Source organism: Microtus ochrogaster, chromosome 22, assembly GCF_000317375.1.
Source record: "Microtus ochrogaster isolate Prairie Vole_2 chromosome 22, MicOch1.0, whole genome shotgun sequence".
Classification (NCBI taxonomy): domain Eukaryota; kingdom Metazoa; phylum Chordata; class Mammalia; order Rodentia; family Cricetidae; genus Microtus; species Microtus ochrogaster.
Genome location: NC_022023.1, coordinates 28249832 through 28273451, shown reverse-complemented (window position 1 = coordinate 28273451; position 23620 = coordinate 28249832). Strand labels below are relative to the sequence as shown.

The 23620-nt window shown below is 47.9% G+C and overlaps 1 protein-coding gene across 8 annotated transcripts in view; it reads left to right on the top strand.

Annotated features, from left to right (window-relative positions):
• The window catches only part of Apba2 (amyloid beta precursor protein binding family A member 2), a 209174-nt gene that overhangs the window by 86643 nt on the left and 98911 nt on the right, over positions 1-23620 (top strand). For 4 of the 8 annotated variants that reach the window (XM_026784301.1, XM_013350231.2, XM_026784305.1 and 1 more), the window contains exon 3: positions 20877-20930. The gene's annotated coding sequence lies outside the window, so the exon portion shown is untranslated. Of the gene's footprint in view, positions 1-6020; positions 6037-16077; positions 16171-20876; positions 20931-23524; positions 23566-23620 lie in introns of those variants that run through there. The other 4 variants (XM_005357803.3, XM_026784303.1, XM_026784302.1 and 1 more) reach the window with 4 other exon arrangements.

The following is a 23620-nucleotide window of genomic DNA, read 5'->3' as shown; positions in this document are numbered from 1 at the left end:
CACACACACACACACACACACGAGAAACAGCACAACAGAGATGAAACCAAACCAAGCTATTGTAAGACAGTCTCCTGTAGCCGAAGCTAGCTAAATCCTAGGATGGCCTTGAACTCCTGATCTTTGTGCTTCCACCACTAGAGTGCTGGAGTCTACCTGTTTTACACAGTACTGGGAATTCAACCTGGGGTCTTTTGTGTACAAGGCCAGCACTCTCCGAAATGAGCAACATTGTTGGTCTCAAGTCAATAAATCTAAGCAAATTTAACTCGTTGATCAAGCCGAGACTTAGTTGTTCATCCAGTCCATCCACCCTCCACGAAGAAGGAACCCTATCTACATTGGAGTGATGCAGAAAGGGCAAGAGTGACAGTAGCCTTTGCAACAGCAAAACCCAAGCAGACCCAGGCCAGAGGTGCCAGATTAAGTAGCAAATGTTGGGTAACAGCTCAATGTGTTCAATTTGCAAATAAAACATGGTTAACTGTGGTTGAGTGTGCTACGTATCACATGGTCAGCACCTCCACAAATGGAAGCCACAGCCCAGAGAGGGAACTAGCATGTACTAGTTCCAGGACAATGTGACAGCCACTCTGAGACGCGTAAGGGGACAAAGAAATATGTCTCAAACATACCAGACTTTGTACCATGTTAATAGAGAATACAACCGTATTTCAAGGTTGCATTAGACACTTATGAAATCTGACATATATTAGATTACAAAGGAAACCTCAATAAAGTCCTTATCATGGAAATGATATAGACAATATTCTACAGTCACAATGCAATAAAAGGAAAAATTAATCATTTGGTAAAAAAAAAGCAAAAATGGCCTACAGTGTGGGAAAAAAAAACAAGATTAAATTCTCTTCAATATGTTCCTGGGTGAGAAAAATAACCAATTTCCATAATTTCCAGAATACGATGATAATGAAGATGTATCAATGTATGAGGATCTGAATAAAGTTGTAGTTATGATCTCAGTAATAGTGTTAACAAATGGGCGCTTTAAACATCTAATTCCCAGGGTTAGAGAAAAAGAGCGGAGTCAACTGAAGCTGAGCTGTGGGAAAGGCTGGGAAGTCATGGACGAGAGAAGAAGATGGAACCAGTAAATACCAAGTACTGATTATCATTGGAGGTCAAGTGAACAGCGCTCTGTTTGACGTGGGGCGGGGGGAGTAACAATGCAAACATCCAACGCCAGCAGCACATTAACAAAACCATGGGAAGAGATTTAGTGCTGTGCGTGGGAGCAGCTGTGAGGGCCTTGGAGAGAACAGACACTTGTGCTAGGAAAAGACAATCGATCCAGACTGACCTCAGCAGACACGGTGTAAATGAACCAATCTTCCTTTGGAAGAAAACAAACCGAACCAAACCCAAGTTTCTGTCTGCATAACCCAGATAATGTCATTGCTGCTTAGAACGTTTCGGAGCATAGAGAAATATAGAAACTTCAAGATTATGCACTGAAAGAAAGCTCCCTACCAGATGATGTGAAATTTCTGCACAGTCAACAGAGAGACTTTTACAAGTGGATTTGGAGTGAGGTAAAATTTAATCAACGTCTATCATCTTACACCAGCGTATGTTCCAGTGGTCCCAGACGGGTGGCCACCACGAGAACCAGAGGAAAGCTTAGGGAACCTCGTACTTCTCTGACAGGCAGAATCATGATCCAGAATCCAAAAGCAAGGCAAGAAGATGGGTCAGTGCAGCTGCTTTAGGGGAAATGGAGAACAAACGCCTCAGGTCGAAGGAAAGCCCAGCTGATAAACCCCTAGGAAAGATTTGCTGGTTATATCTAAAGACAGAGAAGACAGATGACGTCAGTGTGGGGAGGCCTCCAGAGCACAGCTAGTAAATCCAGGGGTGGGGAATCCCAAAAGAAAGTGGACAAGAGATCCCAGCAAGTAATTTACAGAGAAATAAATGCAAAGGAGTATAGGAAAATATACCCATCTCTTATGGAAATGGGCATTAAAATGTAGGTACCATTTTACTGCTTGGACTGCCACATCTTCAGCCTTGATAGTGCCCCTCTTGGTGAGCTTATAGAGAGCTGTGCAGCTAGCACCTGCCCCTGCCAATGGGCTGCAACACGATAGATCCATGCATGTCTGTGGTGTACAGGGTCTTACTTTATTTTTTTAAGGTCTTTGAATCATTTTCTTTCTTTCTTTCTTTCTTTCTTTCTTTCTTAATTAATTAATTAATTAATTAATTAAAAATTTCTGCCTCCTTCCCGCCACTGCCTCCCATTTCCCCCCTCCCCCAATCAAGTCCCCCTCCCTCGTCAGCCCAAAGAGCAATCAGGGTTCCCTGCCCTGTGGGAAGTCCAAGGACCACCCACCTCCATCCAGGTCTAGTAAGGTGAGCATCCAAACTGCCTAGGCTCCCACAAAGCCAGTACGTGCAGTAGGATCAAAACCCAGTGCCATTGTTCTTGAGTTCTCAGTAGTCCTCATTGTCTGCTATGTTCAGCGAGTCCAGTTTTATCCCAGGCTTTTTCAGACCCAGGCCAGCTGGCCTTGGTGAGTTCCTGATAGAACATCCCCATTGTCTCAGTGTGTGGGTGCACCCCTCGCAGTCCTGAGTTCCTTGCTCGTGCTCTCTCTCCTTCTGCTTCTGATTTGGACCTTGGGATTTCAGTCCAGTGCTCCAATGTGGGTCTCTGTCTCTGTCTCCTTTCATCGCCTGATGAAGTTTAGTATCCAGGAGGATGCCTATATGTTTTTCTTTGGGCTCACCTTCTTATTTAGCTTCTCTAGGATCACGAATTATAGGCTCAATGTCCTTTATTTATGGCTAGAAACCAATTATGAGTGAGTACATGTTCCTCTTTTTGGGTCTGGCTTACCTCACTCAGGATGGGGCTTCTTTTACGCATCCCAATAAACTAGTGGATGATTTCCTATAAAGCTCTTGCATGCTTGCATCAGATCAGTTCCTAGGAATCTATTATTTTCTTCTAAACAAGTGACATCTGCCTGGAAGTGACCTTTTCTGATTTCGTTGAGCTTGGGTCTTCATGTTCTGACATGCAATCTTACCAGGTAGCTTGTGGAATCTACTATATCGCATGTCTCCTGCAAACAATGGCAGCTGGGCAGGTCCACCCACGGCAACCCTCGTCCTTTCAATAACCCCTGCTTCTTTCTCTCCTGGGTTAGCGATGAGGGGACAGACAACATAGTGTTGCTGGGCTTGTGTAGTCCCCTGAAAGTGTTGAGCTTGGCATATACCGTGACTGTAGATCGTTGCTCTTCTGAGGACTGCTGGGAGGGAGTCATTGGTAAAGAGCTTGCCCTGTGAGCATGAGGGCTTGAGTAAAGATGCTGAGCGAGGCAGCACACACCTATGCTCCCAGCACTTGGGAGATGGAAAAGGACCATCTCTGAGGCTTGCTGGCCAGCTGATCTAGTCCAATTCATGAGCACCGCCCACCCCCGCCTCCCAACAGACATGCACACATACACTCAGACGTTGCTGTTGCTTTAAGAGATTCTTTGTCCAATTGAGTCGGCTTTCCAATCCTATGACAAAGTGACTGAGTCAAACAACTGAAAGAGAAGAAATGTTTATTTGGGGGGCCACAGTTTCCCAAAGATCAATCCAAGGCTGGCTGACTCCATTGCCTTGAGCTCACACAAGGCCCAGATAAGGTAGGGAGCAGATGGTGGCCAGGAAACAAAGGGAGACAGAAAAGGGCAGGATTAAATCACTCTCCAAAGGTGCACCCCCAGTCCCACCTCCTAGTCCCCCATTCGTTCAGCTGTGAACTCTTGGATGGATTAACCATGGCTGAAATTAATTTCTTCCGATCGATAGTGCCACTGGCTGGACATCAATTCTTCAACACATGACATTTTATATGCAAATCACAACATGGTCCTAATTTGTGAGGGTTTTCTCTCCCTCTCTTTAATTATGAATGCATCATACGTTTCAATTTTATGAAACGATTTCTGTAGCAATTGAGTCCATCATTTCCCCTAACAAATTATTTCATGGCATTAATAGCTTTTCTAACATTCATCCACTGAACCATATCCATTGTGTTTCCTATGAGTTGCAGGGCTCATGTGTTTTTTCGCTTTGGGCTTTGGACGCCTGTATTTATACATGAGTGTGGCCTGTCCTCTCTTATCATCCCCATTGGCTTTTCTCTGGTGCACACAGGAGGCCCATCATATTCAGTACCTTGCCCTCTTCAATTCTGGGAAGCCGTTAGTATGTGACTGAGAGGATTTGTTCCTTGGTTGATATCTTCCCTGGTAGGCCAGATACATGTCATGAGCAACTTCTAGCCACTTAAGAAACTGGAGCAGGAGTGTCACTTGAGCCCACGAGTTCAAGGCCAGCTTCCACTACATTGAAAGTGGGTATAATGCATTGAATAAAGGTCTGTTCAGAATGGGATAATGAATTTCACCAGCTGCTCATTTCTCTCCAGAGTCTGAACCTGGGATCCCAGTGGAATGAGGCACAGCCTTCAATGTGTGTCTGCTACAGCCTTATGCATGCCCAGCAAACAACCTTTTGCATGGTCTCCGATGCATGCCTGCTACAACTTCATGCATACCCAGCAAACAATTTTTGCATGGTCTCCATTGTGTACCTACCACAGCCTCATGCATGCCAGCATACAACCTTTTGCACAGTCTTCAATGCGCATGCTACAACCTCATATATACCCAGCATACAACGTTTTGCCCACTTTGCAATGTGTGCCTGCTACAGCCTCAAGCATGCCCAGAATACAAACTTTCACGTTTCCCAGCTTAGAAACCCCAAACAGTGCACATAGTGAGGGCCTTACCAATAGACTGTCAAAAAAGAGTTGGTGAAGGGCAGTTGTACTCACCCCCCCCCCAACACACACATATCTTCTGCCTGTTGGCAATGAGACTAAGCTGGGACCATGGATTCAGGTGCACCTGAGTCAAACCTCAGCTCTTTTACTTAGGGGGACTGTGTGTGTATAACCCTGTGGATGGGACCTAAGATGTAGTGGCATTTCATTGGTATTTTAATAAATCCATCTTGCCTGAGGATCAGACAAGTAAAACAGCTGCACTGGTCAGCCTTACAGACCAGATAGCAATTACACATACGTTTAATCTCAGTAGCCATGCTAGCTTGCCATAGAAACCAGGCGGTAAGGATGCATGCCCTTAATCCCAGAACTAGAGAAGATTATAAGACGGGAGGAGACGGCTCTCAGTCTCAGTCTCATTCTGAGATTCTTGAAGGCAGGATCGCCATTTTGGACTGAGGTAGAGGTAAGAGCCAGTGGTTGGCTTTTTTGCTTTTCTGACCTTCAGGTTGACTAGCAATTTCTTTCTCTGAGATTTATTAATTGTGCTTCACTAAGATACTCTCCAAAGCCAACACTCAAGGGGAAAAAAAGTTGTCTATCTCCCCTGCATATGGCAATGGCTTACTTGAGAAATGGTTAAGGGTCAGGTGGGTTAGCCTCTGTCTCTCTACCTCTGTTCCCAACTTCGATCTCATTCAAGAGGAAAGCCACTGTCACTTATCAAAGGATGGCTTTGAAATCCACCTCCCCACCACTGTTCATCAGTTCCTATCATACAGCTGCTTACCCTAGATGTGTGACATCATGGGAGACTGAAGCAGTGCCCAGTAGTTTGTCGAAGTAGAATGCTGCCTGCCATCTTTGCTCAGGTGGCTGAGTGTCCACAATACGGACTTGCTGTGCTTCAAGTGTTCTGGAGGTAGGGGAGGGGATGCTGTGCTTCAAGTGTTCTGGAGGTAGGGGAGGGGATGCTGGCCCAAGCTGAGAGCATGAAGTCTGGAGGTAGCTGCGCTGCTGCTGGCTGCCCTCGGGTTGCTCTTATGAAAAGGCAGAAGGAAGAACAAAGAGTTCCCTGGTGTCCAGCTGTCAGGCCTGTAGCTTGTTTGGAGGGCACCCAAGGGAGCCGTGAAGGAGGTTCATCTCCCCATCTTCTTTACAGAAGTTGTCGGTAGCTTGTGAGCTGCAGCAGACCCAGCCGTGAGGATGCATACGTGAGTACTGGGGCAGGGTGCATGTCCTTCTGTGGTGGGCCAGCAGCTGCAGCCTGCAGAAGGGAGCAGTCGTGTGGTGCTCCCTCAGGGCTGCAGGTGGGTGGTGGGCTTCCTTCTGCATAGCTTGCAGTTCAGCAGACAGATGAAGGGACTTTATTAGTGGCAGGAGCTGGGCTGTATTTTTCCAAACCCATTAAGGATCTTGAGCAGTCTGAGTTGCTTAATGGTCCTGAAAGCATTTGATTAGTACAACGGCCTCTGTACAGCAGCTCCGGGATGCAGAGATTCTAAAACACCCAGGGTCTGAGGCCCTGGGCTCTCTGTGGTGTCAGCGTAGCCCGAGTCTCTCTGCCACTGACCATCTTCCAAGGGTATTTAAGGCTAGCCAGGTTCTGAGCAGTTTCTAGGGTATACTTTGGCCCTCCCTCCTATCCCCCACCCTGCTATCCTACCCAGGACCCCCTGCAGGCTGGATCTCTGGTACCCCTCCTGCTGCCTAGCCTTCTCTATAGCCTTTGCTCTCTGGTGATGCTGTGGTCCCAGCTGCCCTGCCTCCTAGGTCTCCCCCAGTTGTTCTGCTGTCCCCACTCCGCTTCATTAGAGTTGGTGGCTCCCCAAGGCTCTTGTCACTCTTGTCACACTGGGAGAAGGTAATTTCGTCTCCTTTGGAACTTTGTGATTTCAGGTATAGGGATTTTTTTTTTTTCTAGACAGGGTTTCTCTGTAGCTTTGGAGTCTGTCCTGGAACTAGCTCTTGTAAACCAGGCTGGCCTTGAACTCACAGCGATCCACCTACCTCTGCCTCCCAAATGCTCGGATTAAAGGCATGCACCACCACTGCTCCACAAGGGTATGATTCTTCCTATGTCATTTGATTTGTCCATCTAAGGCACCCACTGCCCATCGCAGTCGGGGACTGATGGTCCCTTTAGGTTTACAGCACTGCAGCCAGTTTCAAGATAGTGTAACTTCTTTGGGGCGGGGAGTAGCATAGGGTCCAGCTCCTATTTCAAGCCCTCCCTGCCTGTGGCAGCATGTTGCTGTATCTGGTGCAGTTGTCCATACTTGGCGGAGTCCCATATGTACTTCCCCGTCCCTCTAGAGTCTTTCTCTGAATACACCAATGGCCACCTGCCTGTGTTATTAACAGATGGTTGTGGGGCACCTGTGGCCTCGTGGCTGGGAGGCTGAGTGAGGACATCTGTCTGGAGCCTTCTGACATTGTCAGTTTGACCTGACCTGTGACTATAAGCAACTCATCGGCTTCTGGGACCTCAGGTGCTTGGGACCCGAGGGAGATGGACAGAGGAGGTCGGAGATGAGGTTTTTGGTTGTTCTTTCCGTCTTTGCATCAGTTGTTGAACGGAGCTAGGGTGAGGAATCAGGCCCACACCGCCAGAGCCAGCTGACCCACAGAACAGTGTTTATTTGTGCTGCTGATTAAAAGAAAATTTATTTCCGAAGGCTGCCTTAAGATTTCCCCTGAGCACAAGAGGGTGAGAGAGGATCAAAACTGTCTTTTAGAGATGAGAGCCGTTCCATGTAGCCAAAGTATTTAGTAGATTTGCTGTTGACCATTAGGCTCAGGGCAGTATGAGAACTCCGACTGAGTTTAATTTCTGATAATTTCCACTATGTAAGACTGGAAAAGTGGACCCGCCACCGAGGTAATAAAGGATTTTATGTTTGTTTTAAATTGTGTGGCCCGATGTTTCGATATGGGTGTGGGGACTTTGTGGACTCTACTCACCTTGAACTCCTGTGTTTTGGGTGACCAGGTCATGCTGCCTCTCTGAGATGCTTTCTCACCCATTAATATCCTTCATGCAAGTAACAAAACACATTTCACAGGGACTGGAATCTTTTTTTTCCTCTTGCAATTGAGAAATCTAGTTGGTTTCAGGCAAGATTTGACCTTGTGGTCATGGTCCTGTTTTCTTTGCTCTCTCTTCTACTGTGTCAACTTCATCATAGAGTTCGTTCATATATTCTCATATGTTCTGATACATATATTCTGGCTGTCTATATTTTTATTGCAATAGAAGAAATATCTAAAACCCTCAAAGTCGTCATAGCCTATTAAAACTTAATCATTGGACAAAGAATTGATGTAGACAGACACACACAAACAAAAACAACGATTGTCATGATAGGGGAAAGCGATGCAGAGGTACCGCAGAACCATGACAAACTCATGATGGGGATTACTGAGAGCACACATCCTTCCTAAGTTCACAGGAGCCTGCCATGGCTGCCCACAGAACCGGTGTCAGCCTGCTCGAGAAGCCAAACTGAGATTTGACAGTGGGCCACCCTTGGCAATGACGCTAGGTTGCTGTCATCTCTGTAACAATGAGAAATACGACATGAGACTCCGTCCACACTGGTGGAAGCTGTGCATTGCCTCCTCCCCCCCCATAGGGTTTTCTGGAAGAACAGAACCAACAGAATGAACATCTATCAAAAGAGGATTTATTTGTGTGGTTCACACAGTATGGACTGGGTAGTCCAACAATTGTTATATCCCACTGGAGAGACCGAGAACCCAGGAGCTGTTAATTTCTTGAAGCTAAATGTGCCAGCATTCCTCATCTGGTACTTGGAGGCCTGGGGGATTCCAAGAGAGCTGCTGTTCTTCAGTCCACATTAGAAACAGCTGAGTATGGGCTGGAGCGATGGCTCAGTGGTTAAGAGGATTGCCTGCTCTTACAAAGGTCCTGGTTCAATTCCTAGCAACCACATGATGGCTCACAACCATCTGTAATGAGGTCTGGTGCCCTCTTCTGGCCTGCAGACATACACACAGACAATAGTATACATAAGTTAATTAAAAAAAAGAAACAACTGAGTAATTGGTTTTAGTGGTGATACGAATATGCCACCCGCGTCCTGCCCAACATGAAGCTTGGGTTTGGGGCCATCCATAGCAGTATTCTGTGGCTTTAGTTTTCTAGTGCACTGTTTCCTAGAGTCTTTTATCATATTAAAAAAAAAAAGACCCAAACTTAGAAGTGACCTTTTCCTTCCAGGCTTGTGTGGAACGTGGAAACTTCCAGGGAACAGGATGTGAGCAAGGTAATCACCGTGTCAATCTCTGGGTGGGCCATCTGGCCCATGATGATTAATCTTGATTGTCAACTCGATTGCATTAAGAAGTACCTGGAGATTAGCATCACAAACCCTGGGTGTGTCTGTGAGGGTGTTTCCACAGGGAACTCAATAATGGGGAAGATGCTCCTGAATCAAAGCACTGGGGTGAAAGTGAACCAGATAGAGACGAGGTACCTGCAGCCCAATTATCCTTTTCTTCCTCTTCATGTCTGCTATGAGGTAATGGCCTCCTCTCTCACCTGTGTCTGTAGCCTTGCTGTTCAGCTTGGGGTCAAGGCTAAAGTTACAGAGCCAGTCAGCCACCGTCTATCTTCCACTGTTTATATGGTTTTTTTTGGTCAGTGATTCAGAAGTTAACTAACACATAAGTTCTGCTAGCAACTGAGCTCCTTCGGCCTATGTATGAAAGACAAGTTCTAGGGCCCGGGAACAGATCACTGGGAGGCCCGTGTCTGCGGAATGTGTGGGTCCGGAGCACCTGTGGGATGGGTTTTAAGAATCCACCCACTGGACCTTCTGATCCAAAGCACTGAGGCCATCTTGTGGTCCCCACTCCTGGGCCAGATTGTTTCTTAAGGGTTAGCTATGCCAGAAAACCCAGGCAACCTCAGGTTGGTCTCCCCTGCTAAATTCCTCTTTCAATGTATTCCAGAGAGTGCTCAGAACCTCCTGCTTGGTGGGAGGCATAGGCAGCTGATGACTTTGTCTGTTGTGGGGTGCAAAGGTACAAAGTGGGAGGCTATGTCGTCAGGTACCCTAGGCATGGTGATTGGTACTACAGATTCCAGACCGGGTGAGGGTGAGGATGGTGGCAAGCATCATGGCAGGGTCAGCTCCAATTTGTATGATTCTGATGGCTTTAGATTTGTGTTTTCCATAGACTATTTAAGCCACAAGCCTGACTCCTACCTCACTTAATGGCTGAGACTGTTCCTGACCAGGGTCCCTGCTGTAATTTCCATGTGGAATGTCCTCCTCCCCACCACCCCCCACCCTTGCAAAACAAAGCAAGCAAATAAACAAACAAAAAAAATGCATCAAAAGCTTGGTCCTTTAGGCTATGAACCTATTGGGAAGAAGTAGAACCTTCTGGATGCGGGGAGAAATTAGGTTGGTGGGGACGTGCCTTTGCTTTCTTCCCCCTTGAGTCTAATGGCTCCCGTGTGGTGCCCTTTTTGCCATGACTGTTGCTCCACCATCCAGACTCAATGCAAGTCCTAAGGCATTGAAGCTGGGACAAGGCACACTTTTCCTCCGTGCTGGCTGCTGCGGTCACAGAATACCAAGTGTCCTGCTGGCACCAACCTCAGGCCTCCAAGTGGCCTCTGGGAGTTGAATTCTCTCAAGGAATGTTATTGTCCCCAAAGCCAGGGAGGGACTGGGGGAACTCCAGGGTCCCGTTTCCAATGAAGACCTGAGCTCAGGAGTGGCTATTGCTTGGTAGCAGAGATAGGTAACCCTGCCTCCAGCTGTTTCTGTGGGAGAAACAAATCTGCTTTGGGATGGTGTGACTTGGGTCCCAAACATTGTAGTGCAAGGTCATCTGTCATCCCAGCCCTTCAAGAGCCAGGAGGCCTGAGTCTGGGATGGCAATGGCTGGGAGGCTCGGGGCAGCAGGCACTTCAGGGGAGAGGAGGCAGAAGGAGGGACTGGGCTGGTCACAGCCTAGTGAAGCTCTGTCCCCCGGAGGTGCTGGCATATGAGTATGCACTGAGGGCAGGCACACTTTCCTTCACGTTTGCCTTTCTCACTTCTCCTCCCTTGGTCCAGCAAGAGTGATGAGTGATGAGAAACAGAAAACACAACGTCATTTCCCAACAGATCAAGGTCAAAGGAGAACAGGACAAACCCGGATTAATACTCTGTCATTTTGTCCTAAGTGTTCTGCCCAAAGGGAAGCAAGCTTGGAATTTATTAGGATGCTGTATTGTATCTGTTGTTAGATGGTGGTGAGAAAGGCGGCTGTTTTCATCAAGATCAATTTTGGATGGTGCACTGAATGGCACACACTCCGTGTGTGTGTGTGTGTGTGTGTGTGTGTGTGTGTGTGTGTGGTGTGTGTGTGTGCATGCGTGCATGCGTGTACGTGTGTGCATGCTGCAGCACATGTTTGGAGGCCAGAAGACAACTTTTAGGAGTCAGTTTTCTCCTGAAATTGTGGGTCTCAGGGATTGAACTCACATTGTAGGCCTAGCTGGCAGGCGACTTTACCTGGTAAGTCATCTTGCCAGTCCAAGATTCTGGTCTATGTTCTTGGTGAAGATCTACAATGAAACGTCCTCAGTAGTTTGATGGTGGGATGTTGGGATGGACCTGGATGGCTGGGTCAGCAGGAAGCATCCTGCCCTGTGTCCTGGCCTCACTCGACACTGCCACCGTTGCTTTTTTCTCTGTCCGCGTCACCTAGGAAAGGGAACTAAGGCCACCTGTGAAGGGTTTGTTATAAACTTTCTGAGCACAGTTAAAGCACCAGGGAGCAGCGTGGGACCCTCTCAGCTGCTTCCACTTGTTACCTTCCTGTAGCATACTGTGTCCATAAATGCCCCTTTTCCTGTTATTTTCCGTGCTGGATGTGAGCACTTTGTTAATGACACCAGGTCACAGTGTTTGGTTTTTAGCCGTTACCGCCTTCTTTGCTTACCCTTGTGCTGGGGAGTTTCCCCCACGGGACTTGTAGCTGGGGCTCGCCGCGTCAGGGCTTTCTGGTGCTGCTTGTTGGCTCCCATTGATGGATGCTCAGCTGCTTTCCAGTTCCTGGCTGTCACAAACAAGGCGGTCATGGATATTTATGTGTGTATCTTTGTGAGCGTGAGCCAGACTTGTGAGGCATGTTTTAACAAGGCGTTGCGGTGGGATTGAGGATATGAATCTTACATTTTACTACAAGTAGCCAAATTGCTTTCCAGAGTGGGTGGGTGTAGCCAGGAGCCTTCCCGACAGTTTGTGCGAGTCTCCTCTTTGCCCTTTCCTTGGCAACCCTCAGCATTTCAGATGTTTTTAGTATTTGTTAGTCTGAATGTATTCCCTACCTGTGGTGGTTTGGATGAGAATGGCCTTCATAGGCTCACAGATTTGCATGCTTGGTCTCCAGTTACTGGAACCATTTGGGAAGGATGGGGAGGTGTGGCCTTGTTGGAGAAGGTGTATCAATAGGTTTCAAAAGCCCACAGCAGGCTCTGTCTCACACAAACTTTATCTCCTACTTATGGATCAGGAAGTAAGCTCTCAGCTGCTGCTCCGGCACACATCTGTCACCTGCTGCCATGCTCCCCTCCATGATGTTCATGGACTCACCTTCTGATACTTTAAGCCCCAATACATTCTTTCTTCTATGAATTGCCTTGGTTGTGGTGTCTGTACAGCAATAGAAAAGTAACCAAGACACTGCATGAGGCCTTGATTTTTATTCCCTGCTTGCCACAGAGACGGAACACTGTTCATAGATTTACGTTCATGTATTTGTAATTAATTGTATCTATTTGTTTTTTTGGGGATCCTGGACCTATCTACTCTGTGCCCCATTTCATCCTTTCTTGTGGTCAGTCTGAGCCATTGTTTGAGTTGTATATTGCAGATGTATTTTTCCCTTTTATTCCTCTCAAAGTGGCACAGGGTGGACTTCGGGGCCCGCCTGCCAGGATTTAAAACTCGGTTTGGCTCTTCCTCTGTCGCCTTGGCCGAGGAAATGAATCGGCACATGCCCTGGTCTCCGCATCTGTGAGTGGGGCTTTGAAGGTTTCGAGATTTGTCTCTGTGAAGCAGCATTGTTTTTTTGTCCTTTTGTTGCTGATCTAACAGAATACCACAGGCTGGATTGCTGGGGCTTACAGGTCCTGCGGTCTGGGCAAGGCAATAAGAAGGCACTCACATCTGCTAAGAGTGTATCACCCATGGCAGAAAATGAAAGGGAACGGCAGAGAAGACAGAGAGGGAGGAGGAAGAGAAGAGGGCTAAGCTCCTCTTCCATCAGAAACCCATTCCTGTGACAGCTACACCCCTCCATTGAAATAGACGTTAAGGCATTCATGAGGATAGAGGCCTCCTACCTCTGTAAGGTCCTGCTGCTTAACACTTACCTTTGGGTTAGATCTCCAAAGGGTAAACTGTGGAGTGCACAGTTGAACCACACAGATGGTGGCGAACTTTACCTGGCCCTACCCTGCAAGGTCACGTGGGAGCCCTACACAGGCATTGCCACCCTGTCCACAGCCCGAGTGAGTTCTGTGCCCAGTGCTGCTGTATTTGGCTTTCAGCCTTCTGCACACCCCTCCCATCAGTCCCCAAGCTGCCTGAATAAAAAAATGAAATCCCAGCTTCTCTCCAGGGGATGCCTGGGAATTGGAAAGCATCGGGCACAGCAAAAATAGAAGCTTCATTTGCTTTGGAGAAAATGACAGTCAGAAGGGCAGCTAGCAGAGGCGGCTGGGGAGTCTGGGGAGCCCTTAGTGGTCCTGGGCACCTTGAGGCTGGATGCAGCTGGGCTGATCTGCCAGCAAACTGTCCGTTCCCTTTCATCCTAGCCTCCCAGTGGCACCACTGTTGGTCTGTGCCATCCACAGTCTTGGCATCCAAGGTCCAGCTTTTAATACCTCACTATTGTACTGTCCTCTGGCAAGACGCCAGGAAACAGGATGAGTTTAATGTGGACAGTCATTGGAAAAAATATGCCAGAGATTATAGGCTAGTCAGTCCTGCCAAGAAGGGCAAGGGAACTGTGCTCTGTCCCCAGGATGGCATGGGCCGCACATGGACAGACTTACTGAAGGGCAAAGTACAGCTGAGGCAGACAATCACTAGTTCCAGAAGAGCTATTAATGCCTAGCTGGGGTTTGCAGTCATGCCTTGCTCAGGACATGTTCTGAGAAGTGTTGTAGGGAAGCTGTGAGTTTGTTTCCCGGCAGCCTAGCACCTCACACCTGAAAAAAAATCACAAAGAAACCATATTATTTGCAATACTGTTTGGCCAATAACTGAAGCATATTTCTGGCTAACTCTTATATCTTAATTTAACCCATCTCCATTAATCTGTGCATCACCATAAGATCGTGGCCTACCAGCAAAGTTTTAGCGCATCTGTCTCCCGCTGTGGCTCTGTGGCTTCTCTCTGACTCCGCCTCCTTTCTTCCAGCATTCAGTTTAGTCCCCCCCCTCTCCCCCCCCCCGCCTAGCTCTGTTCTACCCTATCAGGCCAAGCCGGTTTCTTTAATAACTAATGGTATTCACAGCATACAGAGGGGACTCGCACATCAGGGAAGTGTTGTCATTGTGCAGATACTGTCTACACCAGGGTACAGTGACATTATTGGGCATATGATCTCTGGCCACTGTCATTTGTGTGCCATATTACATCACAACAGATTCTGTGATGCCGTCGAGTGTATAATCTCGGCCTGTTGTCATTAATGTGGTGTCATACTGACCAGATGTCATTATATGCCACATGACTGTATTTGAGAGTGCCTTGGGGTATTCTCTGCAGAAGCAAACACTGGGCAAACCTTAGAGTAAGTTCTGAGTGCTGCCTGGTTGGCACATTTCTGAGCCAGGAAGGCTAGTCGTTTGAGAACAAGTTTCTGAGTATTCAGCCAATTGCAACAGTCCATGCCCCTACTGTCCACTCTTCCTTCATGGTGGCTGCCAGGGATTCCTCTAGCGACAACCGTCACCCTTGAAAGAACTAGTGTGAGCCAGTGAAGACCTCTGTCACCCAGTCTCTGCTTTCAGAGGAAGTGAGAGGCTGTTAGCTCAGTGCCACCTCCAGGCCAATGATATCTTTCCTAGTCTGAGACTTTGTAGCCATTTTCGTGATGACAGTACACACAGTATTTTTAAGTCATTTCAATGGCAACCGTCAGAAGCACCTGCTGTAACAAGCAGTTGTTTTTGAAACTTTGAGATCATCAAAGACTCACTTTAAATCCAGCTTGTTCCCAAAACATTTGCACAAATAAGAGGCTTGAGATTTGAGCTTTTTATTCTGAAGATGCAACTCGCACAGGGGGAAAATAACACACTCTCATCTTTATAAATAGAGTTATTAGCATCGAAGACGTTGCTTTGCAGTCAGCGTAGGGACTCGGCTGTTCAGAATTTGAACATCTTATTTATAAACAGTACCTGGGTTTCCGCTGTTGCTGTCTCTCCATCCCACTGGATCTGAGGACCTGGGGACCATTTCTGACTGAGCTCAGCCTCTCTTGGCTCACAGAAACACTGCTTTGATCAACTTTTGGAGTCGTGCCTCTGGGCCCCTTTCTTTCTTTGCTCTGGAAGATACTTGCTCTGTCCAGCTGAACACTGTCTTTGTGTATCAGATCAGTGAGAGACCCACACCCCCCAGTCCTACAACACATGTCCATGGTCCAAGGAATCCCTGTTCTCCTCTCCTGAGAAGTTCCATCCTGAGTGGTCTGTGGGTCTGGTCCTGTCTTTGGGGCATTCTTCTCAGGGCAGTCTGGATGGCCTCTCGGATAACAGGTCCCAGAAAGACTGTCTGTTCTGTAGTCCACCTGTCCAGTGCCTGCATCTCTCAGAGTCATCCCCAGGGCAAACAAGTCACCCAGGCAACAGTCCTGTGGGTGCCAGTGTGTGGGTGTGGGGGTGCCAGGTTATAGGTGTGGGGATGCAGGAGGAAGCCTCTGTCTTTGATGCTTCTGAACCCAGACCAGTCCTTCTGGCAAGGACTCCTTGAGCCATTCCAGGACCTCTGCAGTGTGTGGCCAGGATCCTGCTCATGGATGTCTGCAGTGTATGACCGGGGTCCTGTTCACGGATGCCTGCACGGTTACTGCCTCTCTTCTTAACGTTGCGCTCATTCTCCACCCCAATACAGAGTTCCAGACATCCCCAGTCCGTGTGTCTGGTACCTAGCCCCTAACAACGTGGGGTTTTCCAGTTAGCACAAGGAAGTTAATACATCGCTCTGTGGTCAGCCGGCTATTGAAGGCAACCCAGCCAGTCGTCTGCTTCTCTAGTGGTGATTCCAGTGTTCCTGGGTAGGATCAGAGGTCTCAACTCTACCCGGTGAGTTGGCTGTGTTCACATCTCTATTTCCATGGTTCCTCACTCCTTCCAGGTCTCGGACTTTAATGAAGCTGTAATGGTCTGCCTTGAATGTCCTAAGAAAATGCTTTCAGGGGTGCTTTTGATGTGCATGTACCACCCTTGTGCATGCCTGGGCTCTTTCCTGGGGACCTTGGCTTTGAATGGATGGTTCATTGAGCTGCCCTGCCCTGTCAGGATGTGTGTGTGTCTCTCTCTGTGTGTGTGTATAACATACGTGATCTAGGACTTCCCATAAACCATCAAAAATAATCAGCAAATTTTGAATCAACCCCTCTAAGGAATTTTTATTTCTAGAATGCCTGGAAACACAGCATTACAAAGGCTGTGTTTGACCACAAACTAATTTATTCCCCGAATCTTGGATGTTGAAAAATATAGGACCAATGGTGGCAATTGAAGTGGTGCCCTGTGCGAAAGTTAATGAGTCATGGAAATGGATGCCAGAAATCACAAAAGTTACTTTCTGTAAGAACCCGGGCCTCGGGAATGTCATATGATGCCAGGTAGCTGAAAGTCATTCACTGGGTGTGTTCTCTATGTCTGACTCGTGCCGTAGACAGGACGCTAGCCCAGAGTGCCATGGCTCTATGGTGGTTCCTAAGGCAGGGTGCTCTGGGAGGCCATGTACCCTGGAGGGTCCTACTGTCTACACGGGGAAGGAGGAATCCTTTGGCTTGAATTTGCATGTCTTTCTGGGGGAAGCCAAGCTGCAAGGTCAACTGTCTCCTGCATCCATCCATAACCAAAGCCTAGGAGTGGCGAGATCTCCTGGAATGCAAAGTGTCTTAGTCTGGTGGGAAACCTGCAGATTTAATGTCCAGCCTGAAGGTTGCAGAAGACTAGAGCATTATTCTGAAGGTGGCTGTGGGCTGGAAGGGGTGAGAGCAGGTACTGTCTAATCATAAATGGCTAAGGAGGTCCCCCATGCCAGACTCCTGGGGAGCAAGAAGGGAGAGGAAAATGCACTCGAGAGTGGTAGGGATGACTGGACACACCAGATGTGAAGAGAAGTCCGGGTAACCGCAGCAGGCACGGGGCTTCCTTGTGTCCTTTTAAGCCACTGGCAAGAGCTGAAATTTCCTGGTGACCCAGTTAACTACAGGGATAGCTACTGACCCTTCTGGCTTTCAAAGACCTTCCCCTGGTTTCATGAAGGTCCCGGAGAGGGCAGGAGAAGCCGGTGGTGGTGCTGGATCCAAGTGGTAGGTGACCTTGCATTTGAGTTAAAAGACTGCTGGGAAATTGGAGAAGATAAAACTTAAAAAGAATGCAAATGAACTGCATCAGAGTGGACAGGAGCCCTGACTCCATATCCACCAGGGATGGCTTCATGGAGCCTATAAATAGACACTTAGAGCCTGGTTCTAAATTGAGTTCGGATGTGGGCCTGTTTCCTCGCACGGAAAAGTATTTGTGTAAGGTATAACACATACCACTGTTTCCAAGCTGGAGGATTTTGTGCTTTCTTAGGGACTCTATGTGGAGCAGGCGGGGGGATGTGCTGCTCCCAGATGAATGAGACTCTGTCCTTTTCCAGGGCCTCCCAGGAGAAGGAGCGCTGTAGAGAAAGGCTCTCTAGGGAAGGAGGCAACGGCAGTTCTCCCAGCGCAGGGGAGTGAGTCCTTGGGCAGCTTCTGGGTTTCTCCCGGGTTTCTGCTCCAGGGCAAGAGAGACTAGATCCAGGGCACACAAGACCTCTGCAGACCCACAGTGAACTGGTAGGATGCCAGATGGTCCAGAGTGGGAAGTGATACATGCTTCTAGGGAAGAGTGTAGCTTGTATGGCTTGAGGGTGTCGGGTCCCCTAGAACTGGAGTTACAGACAGTTATGAACCTTCATGTAGATACTGGGAATTGAACCCAGGTTCTTTGGAAGAGGTGTCAGTGCTCCTAACCACTGAGACATCTCTCCAGCCTGGAGTCTAACTTCCTAGCCAGTCTTTCTGGGGACAATGAAGGCTCTATCTCACTCAACTACCATTTTCTATTATGCTAATCGACACAAAAGATGGGTGCTTTGGGGGGAAGAGAAGCTTTATTTTGTCTTGGTTCTGGAGGTCCAGGGTCTAAGTGTGTACTGGGATGGCTGTCCTGCTGGTAGCAACCCCAGGTGGTTCATGCATGGCCTCGAGTGGTGAGTAAGAGAGCAAGGGCGCTTGCGCATTCAGATTTCTCTTCTTCTGATGATAAGCCCACCAGGGTGAGCTGTGGGAGCTCAGGATGACAGGTCCTATCTTGGTGATCTCCCCTAACTCCCCACCCTCCCACCAAACACCATGGTCAGGATAAGTTTTCGTCTCCAAACATTTCAGGAGAAACTAGACTCCAACACTAGTCTTGTAAAGGACAAGCCGTGTTCAGACCTCAGCACTGGTTGACCAGTTTGGGACCAAAGAGCCACCCCTTCACCAGTTGATGAGTGGGGGTGCCCTTTCCTGCCACGTAGGTGAAGTGTTTCCTCCAGGGAGCTGAAACATGTGGTCTATGCCCAACTCCATAATTAGTTGATTTTGAAGGTTTCCCGGTAGCAAGCTTGTGCTGTATCACGGGGACTCAGATGGGAGCGTGGCTCCAGGGTTATTCTGGGGATTTGGTGGGTTTCACCTTCCCAGCTGCCTTTTAATAGCTTTTATTTTCTTTTACTTATTTTACTAATGTGTTTATTAATATGTATATATTCTGTTCCCTCTCTTGCTTCTGCCCCCTGGGGTATGTGTGTGTGTATGTGCGCATGTGTGTATGTGTATATGTGTGTGTCTGTAGACCAGAGGTGAGCCTTGAGTGTCATTCCATAGATGCCATCCACCATACTTTTTGAGACAGGGTCTCTCATTGACCTGGAACCGGCCAGTGAGTTCCAGGGATCTGTCTAGCTCCACCTTCCAATGCTAGGATTACAAGCACAAGCCGCAGTTGCTTTTGTTATGTGGTCTCTGGGGATGGGACTTGGATACTCCTGCTTGGGCTGCTGTTAAGCCCTTTGCCGCCTGATGGATCTTTCTGGGCTCCATGGTCGTCGTCTCCGTATTCATGCTGATGCTGTGTAGCTTTTGACGCCCACACAGGAAGCAAGCAGCCCATACCAACTGCACTTTGGGAAGTGAGCATGTGGTTGAAATGCCTCACTTGGGTGGGAAAAGAAGGCCTCTTCAGAGAGCCAGAATCTGCAAGGACACTGGCTGAAAGGCTGCGCATGCACCAGACCTCTGGGAAGGACCCGCAGCCATGTGAATACCAGGCCCCTGCCACCCTAGGGAGGGCACAGAGTCCAAGGGTCTGCAGATCCCTAACAGTCTTCTGGAGGATTCTAGTCACTTCTCTGGACATGAGACATTTGCACAGGCCATGTTAAGGCAGATGGAATTCTTCAACACTGGGAGGACCTGCTGCTAAGAATGTTTCCTGAGGGAACTGAGAGCCCCTACCTGGTCTTGTTGGAAATGTGCTAACACAAGTCCAGACCAGGCCTTTGTCACAGAGTAGAAGCCATCATCTCCTTGTGCCAGGAACAAGACCTTTTCCCTAGTGAATGAAGCCACCCCCGGTGACCTCAGGCCCCACAGCAGGTAGAGGGTGAACTGGCCACTCAGTGTATCTGCCTGTGAAGCCTCTGTTCAGGCTTTCTGTCTTGGAAGACTTTGGGAGGAGGCCTTTAAAAATGGACCAGAGGAGCTGAGGAGATGGTTCAGTGAGGAACCATGCAGGCGTGGGTTGGGAACCTTGGGCCCTCACGTAAATATCTGTGTGCAGTGGCCTGTGCCTGCAACCTCGGTTCTGGGAGGGCAGAGATGGGAGGGCATCTCAGGTACCTGGCTGGTTAGCAAGTCTAGCCGGTTAGTGAGCTCAGGGTTCAGAGAGACTGTTTTTAAAAATAAGAGTGACTGAATAAGATGCTTGATGTTGGTGTTTAACCCTCACATACATGCACACGTACACACACACACACACACACACACACACAGCACACCACAGATTCCCAAAATAAAAAGAAATAGGAAATCCTTTATCATTTCATCCTGCTTTAGCTGGAGCAGATGGAGAAGGGGATTAGAGACGGTTCCGAGGACAGATAAACCACTCTGTCTTGAACCCCTCAAGTCTCTTGGCTCTCAACCTCAGCTTTCATTTGTAAGACAGTCTCCGTTGAAGGAAAATGGAGGGCCCCGTCCTCTTCAGGTTCCCTAAGAACCATCATGGCCAGGAAGGAGGGCTGAGACCCTTGACAGAGAAAGTGACCGATGTCCTCCTTTCTCTTCCTTTAATAACTCCAACCCTTGCAGGGACCCCAGCCTTCTCTGAAAGTGTCACCGAAGAAGGGTTCTACAACCATTGGGGTCAAGCTTTGTTGTGGGGAAATGAATATTCATGAGGTCTTTGAAGAACTTCATTAATATGCAGGTAGCCTCTCCTTCTAGAATGGTACATAAACCATTATTATTTGCACAACATGTTTTTCTTAAGGCAATAATTATGCAATGAAATGGCCAAAGAAACATTTTAGTTATTTGTTTAGGGTTTTTTTCTGTCATCCCAGTCAGTCACTCTTGCAGGTAATTCGAAGCCTTTCATTTAAACTTGTGTTCACGGAAGAGCCCTATATAAGCATCATCGTCATTTCTGGAATTAAGTCTTTTTTTTTTTCTGTTCCTTCTGCTTTATTCCAGGAAGACTGGATCACCAGGAGGGGTTTCAGGACGTTGTCAAGACACTCATTTTTGGTAAGCAATCAGAGGCGGTCTTGCATGGAGCCACAGTGGCCTTGCTTGGCATTCCTTCCTGCTTCTGCCACGTGGAAACTGGGATTGCCTCAGCAGAGGGATGCTGCGCCATGGCAGATGGACGAGTGCCGTGTCCATTTCCAGGGATCTGCATGGGTATAGTTCAGTGCTCCTGAGCACAGACCTTTGAAGCTGGTGTTGATTTGACTGCCAAGGTGTAGACAGACCCTGAGCCAGCACTGATCCTTTACTTTGTCTGAATCTGGTCCTTGTGTACCACCCCATGACAATAGCAGTATGCTCTTTGTCCTGTGTGTCCTTTCTCTCTCCGACTGGAGTTCCTGAGCCCTTGTGCTCCCAGGGAGTCCCATGTACTGAAGGTTGAGATCAGCAGCGGGCCCATCAGTATCCAACACAGACAACTGCTATGGATGGGTTCAGGGTCCTCGGTATGGAAGTTAGACGTCCCAAATGTGCTTGAATCAACTCAGCTTTCTGAACATGAATGTGTAAAGTCCCAGAGTCAGTCTCTAACACTGCAAATAAATCAACAGCGAAAACACCCCCCCCAAAAAAAAAACCAAAACAAAACAAAAATAAAACAGCAATAGCATATAAAGCAGAAAGTCTATCGAACGTTCCTATGTCTAAACACTCTGAAATTATAAGTACTTCTAGTCCCGAGCATTTTGGATAAGGGTCACTCAACCTGTAGTCTGCTTTGAGGAGTCAGCCATTGTGAAATTCTAGGAAGCCGAGCACAAGACATCTAATTTAGATCAGAAAGAGACCTCTTCAGCCAGGTGGTTCTAGGTTGCCATCTGCCTGTGCTTGCCCTGCAGGACCTGCGGGATGGAGCTTGAGACTAGCCAAGAGTTTGCAGAGGGGAAGGTGGAAGGCGGAATTCTGGATAGCAAGGTTGCAGGAAACCTGCTGGATGGGTGGGGATGTGTTTGGAGAGGAGGGAGCAGAGGTGGGGGTTGTTAAGGTCAGGAAGCCTAGCATTATAAGGTCTCTGTGTCCTGACCCTGAGCTCTCAAAACCTCTGCTCAGCTCCACAGGGCCCCCTGGATTCATGAGAAGGAACAGCAACTGGACTAGGATGGAGCAACCATACAATGGCACTCAGGGAGGTGATGGCTTGTGGTGTTCAGGAGAGGGAAATGTGGGTATCCTACCTGGGGAAGCTGTGCGGCAGTTCTGAGGATGCAGGGAAGACTGACCAGGCCAAGAGTAGTATTCTGAAGGTCAAGGCTACCCTCGGAAGCACTGCTTTGCCTTGCTCTGGGTAGCAGAAGTCCCTGGACCATAAATAGTGAGGGTTTTGTTGTCTGTTTGTAACGTGAGATGACTGTCTATTCACTTTCAGCATCTACCTACCTTATGTCCAAGGGACTAGTCACGAGGCTGCTGGTGCTGAACACAGACAAGAATACCTGTGCAGCACACTGGATGTGTTCTTGTCACAGATGTCATGGGGTAGATTATGGGGTAGCTTTTGGCTGCGTCATATTCATGAGCAGTTAGGAGTTGCAGAGCAGCCAGAGCTTCCTCAGGGGACAAGGTGTGGCTTGGGTGTTTTTCTGTGGCTTCTAAAGCATCTTGGCTGAGTGCTTCTGAACGTTCTCTGTCGTCCGTTTTTACATACACTGTCCGTTCACCTCACACTCTTCACAGGCTTTTCCCATCCCACCTGATTTTGTGCTAAGAGTGGTGCACACTTTTCACCCTTAACCTCAAGATGCATCGTCCTTTCTCAACTCTGGAAGTGTTAGCACACTCAGGGGCCAGGTTCTGTTAAGGGGCAGGGTTTTGTTTGTAACTTGTGGTGGGACTAGCTTGTGAAAGGTGGCCTTAATAATGAGGGTGCAGCCTCATGAATTATCGTGAATTTCTAATCCTGTGGAACCAGTACATCTTCTACCCTCCAGGAATTAGTCACTGTGAAATTGGCACCTTCAAGTCTTCTGGAATGAAGTCCGGGTATGTTTCAGTCAGTTGGAGCCGTAGGGTGGTTCAGTTTATACCTTCAAAGCCCAAGGTATTTTTTTTCCTTCTGTGCCTACAAAAAGGCCTGATGGGATTTTAAGTGTACAGAAATACTGACAGAGGATCTATACCAGTTGCTACAGCCAAGGCTCCTCCAAAGCGCTCTTACTACCCAGTTCGATAATCCATCATTTAAGTGAATGTGCCCAGCATCCTCCCTTACGGTGTCCCTGAAGGCAAGCATATTCCTTCTTAGAAAGAAAAGTGGTGATGAAATGAACATTTTTAAACATCAATTATGCCAGAATGAATCTCTGCTTGGAGAGCCACAGAGAGAAGCAGAGCCTGGCGTTATATCTTTTTCTGCTGCAAATGGAGCCATTTTATAATCTCAGAATACTAATACCCATGATGCGTCTGGTATGTTGTGGTAGAATAACTTTAAGAATGTGGTCCCACTGTCAGTAAAAGTTTGACATCCTTTTCTGTTTTTCTTCTTGAAGAATCAGTTTGTAATCCTCATTATTGTGTGTGTGTGTGTGTGTGTGTGTGTGTGTATTTATAGGATGCACAGAGACTAAGATCATAAACTCAGTGGTTTTCCTGCAGGAGGGGTTTCAGGACGTTGTCAAGACACTCATTTTTGGTAAGCAATCAGAGGCGGTCTTGCATGGAGCCACAGTGGCCTTGCTTGGCATTCC